At 49.2% G+C, this 12,281-nt stretch overlaps 1 long non-coding RNA gene across 2 annotated transcripts; it reads left to right on the top strand.

The window, feature by feature from the left end:
- Positions 1–2,760: 2,760 nt before the first annotated feature.
- On the top strand, positions 2,761–7,925 carry LOC113893115. Of its 2 annotated transcripts, XR_003511227.1 has the most exons (3): positions 2,761–3,655; positions 5,843–6,061; positions 7,835–7,925. It is a non-coding gene; the product is annotated as an uncharacterized LOC113893115 (long non-coding RNA). The 2 variants fall into 2 exon arrangements; XR_003511226.1 differs by lacking the exon at positions 7,835–7,925 and having other exon boundaries at positions 5,843–6,202.
- The last annotated feature ends 4,356 nt before the right edge of the window (positions 7,926–12,281 follow it).

Raw genomic sequence — 12,281 nt, 5'->3', positions numbered from 1 at the left:
GGGGTCAGGAGAAAGTTTGTTAAGATGGAGGCAGGCCTCCTGGCAGCATCTTGGGGTAAAGGGCATCCAGCTCCCAAGAAAAGCTTTGGCAAAAGGCTGAGATAGAAAGACAAGGTCCTGGACAGGAGGCCGGGGCCAGGACTGGGTGTGGGTCCCTCCTGGGAACTGGAGTGTCAGTGAGGAAGGGTCACAAGGCCAGGTCACTGGAATAGGCTGGGAGGCACAGCTGCATTGGGGTAACACGGGGGTCACAGACCCCGGCCCTCTGAGAGCCTGGCTACTCTAGGGGGCAGAATGAGAAGAACTCAGGGTCAAATAGGCTGGAGCAGGGGGTTGGCATGGCCTTCCCGAGTGGCACTAGTGGTAAAGAATCTGCCTGCCAATGCAGGAGACATAAGAGACACAGGTTGGACCCCTGGGTCGGAAAGATCCCCTGGAGGAGGAAATGCAGCCGACACCAGTATTCTTGCCTGGAGACTCCCATGGACAGAGGAGCTAGGCAGGCTACAGTGCGTGGGGTCACAAAGAATCAGACACGATTGAAGCGACTTAGCACGCATGGCACGAAGAGGGTTGGGGTAGAGTGGCCACGTTGTGGGGGCTGCGGGAACCAAGGGATTTGTGTTTTTCTCAGATCTACTAACCCTGGCTAAGGTGTCTCTTTGCTGTAGCCAAGACCTGCTTGTTCTCTCATCTGTCAAGTACTGCGGTGCTTTTAACCATGAGCCAAATAATACGGAAATAAATCTCAAATCTAATGGGAGGGAACTAAGGAGGGTGAAATGGCAAGGAATCCCCAGTTTTGTATGCCGAAAGCATAAATCCTAACAGAAACCAAGCAGAAGGAGACTGGAGCCTCTGGGGAGGAGAAAAGTACGTACAGTAAAGAGTGACCGGCACATCGTGCCCCGCTGTGCGGACGCCAGGGTCGGAACAGCGTGTCAGGTTGCCACTTTGATCGTGGGATCTGGATCAGAGAGAACATGGGATTTGGACTTATGCTCTGGGTTTGGCTGCCCGCCCATGCTGGCTGCGTGACCTCGGGTGAGTTCCTTTCCCCTCCAAGCCTTTCTTTCTTCACTGATGTAGCAGGAGCCTGCGTGTTGGAGCCTGCACCACCAGGACTCGGCCCTGTCTGCCCAGTTAGTGGGGAAACCCTGGGGCTTGTAGGGAGCTGCCAGGAGCCCAGTGTGGTGAGCTCACCAAAAGGGCAGAGCATCCAGGTCCAAGAATGGAGTAGATTTCAGTACGTTGTGCTCACAGCGGCTGATCTATTCTGGGCCCTATCCCCTGTTGGAGCCAAGTCTGATTCCTAGGCAAAGCCATCTCTAAAAGCGAATAGATTGCCTACAGAGGTAGTAATACAGGCCCATGGTCATAGGAACCCTGGAAAGGAGCATAATGGGGAGAAAGTCATCTTCTCCACAGTACAGGCTTGCCAGAGCAAAAAGGCAGAGCAGGGAAAGGGGTGGGCCTGGCTCCCAGCCACCGACCTGTTGGTGAGAAAGGGTAGGACATCTCACCTCAGGGTCTCCCCCAAAGTATAGAGTGCAGGGTGCTTTGCTGGGAGTAAGTTCTATGTAAGAGTTGGTGATAACCAACTAATATCTAGACTATTAGTTTTAATGTGACTTCATTTGCCCTACATGGTGAGGGCATCTTGGGTAAAACCTACCTCTTGGGGATCCCTTGAATCATCCACAGGCCAGAGCCTGGACATGGCTAATGCACAGCAAATGTCAGATTCACCCCAGAAACCGCCTGGGTGCCTATGGGCCCCTTGGAAGACTGTTCAGGACCCCTGGTGTGTCGAGAGTTGCACGGCATTCCCAGGGCAAAGATTTGCAATCAGAAAGTAACCTAACGTGCATCTTTGAGCACCTACTATGTGCCGGGGAGGTATTTATGCTAAGAGGGATTTGAATTCTTTTTTTTTTTCCAGCACTTTACAAAATACTTTGATATGCTTTTATTCATAGTCTTTACAACAACCTAACAATATAGGATCCCCATTTACAGGTGAGAAGACTGAGTTTCAAAGAGGCTAAGTAATTTATCTATAATGACCCAATTAATACAGGGTGCAGTGGGGATCAAACTCATCTTTTCTTTGGTGTGAAGCTGAGATCAAAGTGATGAAATAAGGAGGGGAAAACCAAGCAAATGCTAAAACCTGAGGTTCTGACAGGAAGAGCTAGAGAAATCAGTGGAAACTGGAGCTGGGCTAGACCGGGGTGGACGGCAGCGGGTGGGTGTAGGATGGAGGCCACGTGTGGGGAGGGCTGGGCTCTGGGGGCATTGCCTGGAGCTGCCCTCTGGTTTGTCACACTTCACAGAGAATTTTTACAGACTTTCTGAGAGGAAACTGCAACTCACTCCTGCCTCTCTGCAAGTGACCATGGGCACTTTGCTCCTGATGAAATGAGCAAATGTTCTGTCTGAGCATCTAAACCACCTCTCCTTACTTCAGCGGCTGCTGGTCTCAGGCTCTGTATCCTGCTCATTTCTCAATCCTGCTGGACGATTATCTATGATATTCCAAAAGGAAAGCCACATACTGAAATGTGTCAATATTAGGACATTAGTAAGCCATGGACGGAGGAGCCTGGTAGGCTGCACGCAGTCCATGGGGTCGCGAAGAGTCGGACACGACTGAGCGACTTCCCTTTCACTTTTCACATTCATGCATTGGAGAAGGAAATGGCAACCCACTCCAGTGTTCTTGCCTGGAGAATCCCAGGGACGGGGTACCCTGGTGGGCTGCCATCTGTGGGGTCACACAGAGTTGGACACTGAAGCGACTTAGCAGCAGCAGCAGCAGCAAGCCAGGGATGATGCTCATTTCAAATTGCAGGAGGAAAAGGAAGCGTCACAGAAAGAAACGCATCCCTATGGGTCAGACTTTGTGCTGGCAACTTTCACATTTGTGATCTCTGTTCACGTACACTACCGTGTTAGGTGGACTATCGTATCAGTTCCACCTTGGCAGCTGAGGAAACAATCGTTGAGAGAAGTAAAGTAACTTGGCCAAAGTCGCACAGCTAACAAGTGGCGAACCTATTGTTTGAATCCAGGTCTGACTTCCAATAAACCACACTTTACAGCCTGTGGAATTCAGGTGGAATTAACAGGACCAATAAACGCAGTTTAATGGACAATAAAACTCTTGACCCTGCTTTTATTAATTCAGTGTATAAACATCGCCGTTTCAAAATTACCAGCTTGGAGAGAGTTTTTAAATAGTGAATCGTGCGGGATTCATGGAGTCCCAAGAGTTAGAACTTGACGCGACTGAGGTGCCACCAGAAACCCTAAAAGGAGGTGATGGCTTCCACCTATGAACTTTCATTTGTGAGAGCGCCTTTTTGAAAATGGGGCCCCTCTTGCACTGAGCAGAGGAAGTGGTAGAGATTCTCAGATGAACCTGCCTGATTCCTTCAAACTCTGTTGAATCAAGTGTCAAAGTTTGACACATTCTAACCACTTTACCTTCTTTGGCGACTCCAACACCGACTCCAACCCTGAGGAAGAGAGTAGGAAACTCGTTTCTGCTTGACAGGAACATGAGATGGGAAAGATCTCCGACGCTGAACGGGTTTCTGACAGTTCTTCAGAAGAAAGTGCCTTCTGCTTGTTCGGTTCAATCTGAGTCCAGGTGAGTCACCTCATTTTCAGTCAGGCAAGTATTTTAAGACACAAGGAATCTAAGCCAGAACTGGCAAAGAAAGGTGAGGGATGGATTATCGCCATTCACTTGGATGGTTTTCGTGGTGCTGGAAAAACCATTTCCAGCTGGAGTCTGGCTCACTGTTGTTTTTCTGGTGGCCACCCCGACACCAGTGTGGGACAGGGTGCATGCACGCCCACACCTGCATCAGACACCCACTCTAGAGGCTCATGTCAGTTGGTCCATGGTTCGTGGGCTGTGCTCGTGTGGATGGTAAACCCACTCCCTGACATCAGCTCGCAGGGAGCCAGCATGACTCCCCCTGTTACCCCACCCCTAACCCCTGAGACATCACTGGATGTTTTGGAACAGAGTCAGCAGCTGCAGGAACCACCTCACCTGCTGCTCCTTGGTTCAACGTGTGGCTCTGGAAAATACCCCATCGCTGTCTCTTAAATATGACTCAAGGCTCAGGTGTCCTGTTAATCCAAGGGCAAAGGAGAGCGTCAAGGTCTCCGGGAGCTGGGGAGAGGGGCAGAGGTGCTGCCCATGGGAAATGACTGGAGCCCGTGGTCAGGCTCACCTAGGCACTGCCTGGGGGTACAGCCTGCCTTCCTGGCACCTACCTTGCAAAGCTTTGCCTGGCTGCACTGAAGGGGGCCCGGAGGCTCTAAGCAGGAAAGTAGAGTGCCCTGCACTGTGCTCCCCCTTCCAATGTCCCACAGGGCGGCCCCTCTCTCTCTGCCTCCTCTTTCACCCACTCTTTTAGGGGGAGGGGCCAGAGGTGGAGAAGGACACTGTAGTGGGGTGGGGGTGGGGATGGGGCAGGAGCCACCAGGCTACTTGGATTTTCCTGAATCACTTTAATTAATCTAAGCCTTTATATAAATGCAATAAACAAGCAAGCACCATACCTGTGCTCTGCGATCTCCTCCCCCAGACTCTCAGTCAGTCTGGGGAGCAGCCTTACTTTGATTAAGCACCCAGGTGATTGGGCTGCAGGTGATCCTGGATCACATTTGGAGAAACACTGAGGACAGAAATGAGCCAGCAAGTGGATGGGTTACAGCTAGTGTGAGAGGTAATTCATCCAGTGTCTTAAAACAGTGGCAGGGCTAGGTTGTGATCCACCCTCCAAATTCATGTATTTAAGTCCTAACCCCCCAGACCTCACTCCGAATGTGAATGTATTTGGAGATAGAGACTTAAAAGAGGTAATTAAGTGAAGATAAGGTCTTTAAATGAGCCCTAATCCAATGTGACTGGTAAGAAAAGGAGATTAGGACCCAGGCACGCACAGAGGTAAGACCATGTGAGGACAGGGGAGGCCGTCAGCCATCCGCAAGCCAGAGATGGGCCTCTGAAAAAATCTGCAGACACCTTGATCTCAGACTTCCGGCCTCCAGAATGGTGGGAAAATAGATCTCTGTTGTTTAAGCTACTCAGTCTGTGGTACTTTATTATGGCAACCCCACCAAACCAGTACAAACAGGAGACCTGGTTTCACTGAATAATCCTCGCAGAAGGTAGAGAGTGCTTCAACTTACTGTATGAACAAGGCTAGCTTAAGGACCTAAGGACATGAGTCCCAGCCCTGGTGCATCAGCAGTAACTCAGGCTTCGCACACAGCTTTCCGATGTCAGACGTGCCAGCACTCAAAGGCCAAATGCTTCTCTTCTGGTTACCATCTGAGTGATTTAAAAAAGACAGTCATTATTTTTTTAAAAAAAGAATATATGTACTTAATGCTTATTGCTGTTTAGTCGCTAAGCTGTGTCTTACTCTTTTGTGACCCCATAGACTGTAGGCCTCTAGACTGGAGCCCCCATAGACCAGGCTCCTCTGTCCACGGGATTTTCCAGGCAAGAATACTGGAATGGATTACCATTTCCTTCTCAATGAGATCTTCCCGACCCAATGATGGAGGCTGTGTCTCCTGGATTGCAGGCAGTCTCCTGCATTGTAGGCGGATTCTTTACCGACTGAGCCACCAGTATTTCTATAGTGAGATGTATATGGTGTGTAAATAAAGTAGCTTGTGTCAACTCAAGACAGGGTTTTCTATCAGATGAGTTTATTCCAGATCAGGTTTTGCTGCCAAGTGAGTTATAAATATAATTTTTGGTCTTTAGAGCTTTTAAGGTTTTGAAGTTATGTTCTCCCTGTTTCTTCAGATGAAGACACTGAGGCACAGGTTGGTGAAATAATGTCCACATTCATTACCTCGTGGGAGGTGCGACTGGTCTACCAATGGGGCAGGCTGACTCCAGAGTCCATGCTCTTCCCGACTACCTGGCTGTGCCCTCGGAGCTGCCTACTTCTCAGGGTCCGACCCATCTGAAGAATACAGATCATGTCCAGCTTGCAGCCTTGCTCTGAAGACCAGCTGCAATGTAGGTAGAGTGGGCTGAATTATGTCCCCCCACCAAAAACATATGTTGAAACTTTAACTCCAATACCTCTGAATATAATCTTATATGGAAATAGGGTCATTGCAGATAACAATTAGCTAAATGAAGGTCATTTAAGGTGGATCCCTAATTCAATCTGGTGTCTTTATTTAAAGAAAAGCTATTTGGGATTTCCCTGGCAATCCAGTAGTTGACTTCACCTTCAATGCAGGGGGCATGGGTTCAATCCCTGGTCGGGGAATTAAGATCCCACAATGCCACACAGCATGGCTAAAAAATAATAATAATAAAAATAAAAAATAAGCAAAGCAGTTTGGACAGAGACAGACATGTTCTCAGGGAGAATGCACATGACTATGAAGGCAGAGATCAGGGCGAAGCTTCCGCAAGCCAAGGAGAGCCCAAGATTGCCAGCAAAGCACTGGAAGCTAGGGGAGAGGGGCATGGATTGGCTTCTCTCACTGGCCCTCTGAAGGAACTAACTCTGCCAACACCTTCATCTCGAACTCATAGCCCCCAGGACTGTGAGACAAATTGCTGTTGTTCAAGGCCCCAGTTGGTGGTGCCTTGTTACAGCCACCCTAGTAAACTAGTGCAAACTTTTTACACAAGCGCTGTAAGTCAAGTTCTGAGTGAGAGACCAATAGATGCCAGGTAATCTCATTTATTATCTTTATGATGATGTGGAAAAAGCTTCAGATTCTTCGTGGAAAAATCATCCATCAATTAAGTGGTCTCTGAGGCCTCTTCCACTTTTCATGTTTAATTTTCCATGATTGTAACATGAGGATAATTCAGCTCCACTTGTCACTTGCACCAGTGGTCCAGCTCCTACAGCTGTTTTGAAAATTTCCTTAGCTGTTTTGAAAATGGGCTAATGGAGAGGTGGTCCTAATAATCAAAACAAAACAAAGCAAAGCAAGACATTTCTTTCCCTGTTTTCTGGGTTACATCACTGTACATTAAAACCAACACCACGTGGGCCCTGCTTTGCCCTCTGATGTTCCTGCTTGTATCAGCAGCTCCATCAGCCGTGGGGTTTTCTGAACCCCTTTCTCTTGTGTCTTCAGGTCTGCTGAGGTTAACCCACATGATTGTGTGCCAATTCTGCAGAGGAAAGCAGAAATCTCAGTTAGAGGTTGTTTCCTGTGGGCTAAGAGTGTATCATTGGAACCCTGTTTAGACCTGGAGTGGTGGGTTCTTCATTTGGAAACATGTCCCTGCACTGCCATGTCACTCAGCAATAAGAGCTGCTTTCAGAGAGTCTGAAGGGCTGTTGAACACTTTCCCTGTTCTCAGGATGAGGCCCGGTGGCCCCAGTGTAGGGAAACAGGTAAAATGCTCAACAGTTTTCCTCAGGCTGCAGAGATGGCTCTCCCATTGCCAAGCTGAGTCAACTCGTTTGGCCTCTGCCTTTTAGATTCTACACATCAAGTCAGAAGGTGCTTTCCTATAGGTGGGGTGTGGCCCCCAGCTCCCCATCTGTGGCAAAAGGACTTTAATGGCTGTGTGTGTTCAGAGAAAGGACTTCAGGTTCCTTCAACATTCCTTTGCACCTGTTCTCAAGGCTGCTTCTCTGTGTCCTGTCAACTCCTCAGACTTGGTCCAGTGGGCTGCTCTCCACTGGTTTCCTGGAAGAGCTTCCTCCCCAAGCCAGAGGGCCTCTCTCACCTCCCTGAAACCCAGGCCCTATCCTCTGCTAAAACCTCTGCTTAAGACTTTTCTTTTTCTCCCTGTTTCTGGTTTTCCTCTCAGGAATTTTAGGGAAAGTGTGCCTTTTCTTGGGCTTCCCAGGTGGCTGGTAAAGAATCTGCGTGCCATTTCAGGAGACACAAGTTCCATCCCTGTGTTGGGAAGATCTCCTGGAGGAGGAAATGGAAACCCACTCCAGTATTCTTGCCTGAGAATCCCATGCACAGAGGAAGCTGGTGGGCTACAGTCCATAGGATCTCAAAGAATTGGGCACAACTAAGTGACTGAGCATGCGCACACACATGTCTTTTTCTTATTACAGCTGAAGCCTGCTGGAATTCAAAATGGTTGCAGAGTGACAGGTTTTACTTTGAGGCTCTCATGGTGGGTGATTCCATCTCGTCCCAACATGGGAGGTTTAATTAAGCAAGAGCAAGTGCCTAATAGATGGAGCAGCTTGGGAGTACAAACCACATCTTGTTCAAGCCCAGAGCTTGGCACATAGTAGATGCTCAATAAAGTCGTCTGTTGGATGACTGCACCTTTGTTTTCTTTCTTCTTCCGAAAAGTGTCTGACATGTGTTAAATCTAGAATCATGACGGCAGACAGGGTTGTAGGATGCCTCTGCTGTGTAGTAGCTCTCGTGGATCGTGTCCAAGGAAGAGGTCCTGTGGCCAGGAGGCAGAGGTCCCGGTCTGGCTCAGCCATTATCCAAGAAACCCTGGGGTCTTCAGCCTCCCTGGGCCTCAGGGTCCTCCACTGCAGCATGGAAGTTACCCTGTCTTCTCTGCCTGCCTCCCCAGGGTTATGAGAACATGACACAGAACGGATGTGACAATTCTCTGAAAACTTCAAAGACCATGCCAGAGGTATTATTTTTATTGTTTTTGTTGTCACAGATATTGTAGAGTTGAGCTACTCATAATTATTTTTTAGAATTTTACTTATTTACTTATTATTTTGGTGGTGGTGGGTCATCACTGCTGTGCACAGGCTTTCTCTAGTTGCAGCGAGTGGGGGCTAGTCTTCGTTGCAGTGCATGGACTCCAGGTGTGCAGGCTTAGTAGCTGTGGTGCATGGGCTTAGTTGCTCCATGGCATGTGTGATCTTCCCGGACCAGGGATCAAACCCATGTCCCCTGCATTGGTGGGTGGATTCTTAACCACTGGACCACCAGGGAAGTCCCTCATAATTATTTTTGACCTTTATCTCTTTTCTTTTACAAGTTCACACTTGGGGACCAAAACCAGGTTTACCTCCTTCCCCAGCTAAAGAAATATCCATCCTTTTAATCCAGGCACTGTCAAATGCTGGCCTCCTTGGAGCTCAGTCATCTGTTTGGTCAGATGTGGCGAGGGATAAGTTAAGTCACAGAAGACTGGTTGACAAATAGTTGCCAAAGCCATCAAGAACAGAAACAGTACAGCCTTCTCCCCCGAGGGCCATGCTTCTCTATGGCATCCTTGAGCTGTCCAGAGAGCCCTGGGCCTGCTCTAGACAGAGCAGCACAGGGAGGAGACAGTTCATCAGGAACAGCCAGCCAGGGGCCAGGAGAGACTGGGCAGTCTCCTGTCTCCCCCACCTCCTGTCTTCCAAGTGCTTACTCTACTCCCTACGTGCCTCTCGAGGGATCAATGGATGAGGCCACGGTAGGTGGTGCTTTGCCTCCTCTGTCTCCTGTTGCTAAGGTAACCAAGTGAGATGAAACAGAAACAAGCCCGTGATCTTGCTGCCTCCACCCACGTGTCCAAACAGCCCCCATTTCAGCCAGAGATTCACAGTCAGGCCAATGGCTGAGCATGTGTTTTGGGGTCAGGGACCACCCCCACAAGGAGAAACGCCTGAGCTGGGTGGCAGCCTATACTCTCTGAATACTCTTCCTGGGCAGAGAAGGTGTTGCAGCTGTGGTGGGGTGAGGGGTAGAGGTGAGGGATCGAAATGTTTCTAGTGTGTGGTTGTCAATATGTGATATGGTTGGAATTGTCCAAGGCCTGGCTACCAGCTGCCTATCCTTGGTTTACTCAGGGAATCTATAGACCAAGAGGGCAGAGGGCACAGCCTCTAACCCTCACCTCTGGAATCTGTGTCTCTAGCTTTCCCATTTGCCCCCAAGATGAACCCCCTACCCCAAGCTTTCAGATGAGAGCCCTTCTTAAGGATCAACATGGTACCATGGGGAGGAGGGCAAGGTCGGCTAGGAAAGAGGGAGCTACTTGTAGACCACAGAAGTGGGGAGCTGCTCAGGAGAGAGGAGAGAGGAGAGGGGAGGGGAGAAGGGAGGTGAGGAGAGGAGAGGGGAGGGGAGAAGGGAGGTGAGGAGAGGAGAGGGGAGGGGAGGGGAGGTGCTAGGCTGACCACATGGACGACCACTGCAAGGTCTCCCTCCAGCTCCAAGGCCCAACTCAGTGGTGACCTTCTCCAAACGCCTTTTCAAATCCACTTGGGCTGGAAATACCATTTTCCTCCTTTCTACTCACCAGTGTTTTCATCTGCACTTCCCTGTGCACCTATAACCTGTTTACCTTATATTCGCCTTTTGAATAACTTTTGTTCAGTTCAGTTCAGTTCAGTAGCTCAGTCGTGTCTGACTCTTTGAGACCCCATGAATCGTAGCACGCCAGGTTACACAAATACTAATATATGCTCATTGAAGGAAACACAGACACCCACAAAGAAGAGACTAAAAACCACTCATAAGTACCCTGTGGAGGTGATCACTGTCAGCTTTTGGGGGTGTAGCCTAATTTAGGTCAGGTCTCTCTTCTCTGCCAACATTCAGCTCTTCAGCGACCAAGTCCAAACCTCCCCTCCCCTCTGTGTTCCCTCACAGCTACCACAGAGCCTCCCTTCCGCAGAGACTGGTTTGTGCATTTTAAATGAATGGATGAATAAACAAGTAACAGATAGATGGATAAGTGGACAGAAGGTGGAAGAAAAAGTTCTCTTACCCAGAAGTAGCCCCAGTGAAGGAACCAAGAAGGGAAGAGAGGGTATCAGCCCCTAGAAGACACCTGAGCCTCATGCCCCTGACCGCCTCCCCAGCCCCTCTGCTCCTATCAGAGCAGAGTCAAGGCCAGGAAGTTTACATGCACAGAGAATGGGCCAGATCCAGACAATAATTATTAGTGGAAAGATAAAGATGAAGCCTGGTCCCTGCCTTGTGGCTTGGAAACGTCAGCCACTGCTTGAGGGAAAAGAGGATTCATGGAAACAGCCAAGTCAAGGTTGCCACATGTGTGCAGTATTTTAGGCCAGTATTTTAGGCTCAGCAAGCAATCTGGCAAATTCAAAGCCACTCGTAAATGGGTTCCAAGAAATCTGATTTCAGCAGCGCCATGGACACGAGCGTATGTCCCCATGACTTGCCCCTCACTGGGCTGGAGATTATCATTGATTTATCTGGAGCAGAAACAGCAGGATTCCACATTACATCTTGGAAGGCGGCCGGGGCAAAGACAGAGAATTAACAGACCTTTATTATTAATTCCAATACCACAACTCCCCATGGGTTCTGCAGCAAATCACAGGCTCTCTTAACAGAAGTTTCTCTGTGTTTAAGTGGAGCTGATGTTTTGTTTTGTTTTTTCCTAAATGGGGCTTGTCCTCATTCTTAACTATAAAGACAACTTCAAAGTCACAAATATCCATTAATCACGCACGAGTCCAGAGCACACTAGGTGCTACAGGAGAAGCAAAACAAGTCGGACAGTCCCTATATTTCAGCCCCATGAACATCAAGCATTTACTCAGCACACTCCTTCTGTGTGCCAAACGCTGAGCATGGCGTGGGTCTTATAGCACATACAGTGACGATCCAGATTTAAAAGTGGAGAGGTGAGCCTTGGGGAGGTTATACAACTTCCGCAAACTTTCCGCAGTCCCAGTTTGCAAGACACTTGGGGTTAGAATAAAAGGAAAGAATCCAACAGTTTGTTATTTTTAGTATCATTTTCATGCCATTTAAGTAGCCTTAGAAATGCTCAGCCAACATTTGTGTGCGCCTCCCTCTCACGGGCCCAGAACAAGCCACAGTTTGTGCCAGGGGAGTGGGAAGGAGGTCCGTCCTCATCCGCTCTCCTACTGGTGTGTGCAGATGTCAACTGGCCCTGCTCTGTGCTCATTCACAGCGATCTGCTCATGCCTGCTCTCCACCTGGTGCCCGGAGATGGCCCCAGTTCAGGGGACGCTCTTGGGTTGCAGGGGACGCTCTCAGGTCCAAAATCAGCAGCAAAGAGCAAGAGAAGAGGAAGTCCTGTTCCCAACTTGCGTCTTTACCCCTCAACCTCAGCAGCATTGGGTACTGAGGGAAAGGAGCCTGGATTCTGGGGTTCAAACCCCAGCCCAACCTCTTGCAAGCCTGTGAGCTTGGGCCAGTCTCTCAGCCTCTCTGCAGTTTCATCCTCTCCTGCTAAATGGGGGCAGTGCCGACCCTGCTGAGAGGTTCAATGGGGTTACGTCTGCCCGCTGTTGCTCAATCAATAGTAGCCACTTAGTGTTATCCAAACTAAA

This window comes from Bos indicus x Bos taurus, chromosome 1 (assembly GCF_003369695.1).
Source record: "Bos indicus x Bos taurus breed Angus x Brahman F1 hybrid chromosome 1, Bos_hybrid_MaternalHap_v2.0, whole genome shotgun sequence".
Classification (NCBI taxonomy): domain Eukaryota; kingdom Metazoa; phylum Chordata; class Mammalia; order Artiodactyla; family Bovidae; genus Bos; species Bos indicus x Bos taurus.
Note: the sequence above shows the minus strand (reverse complement) of the source record. Positions and strands in the feature narration are given on the sequence as shown.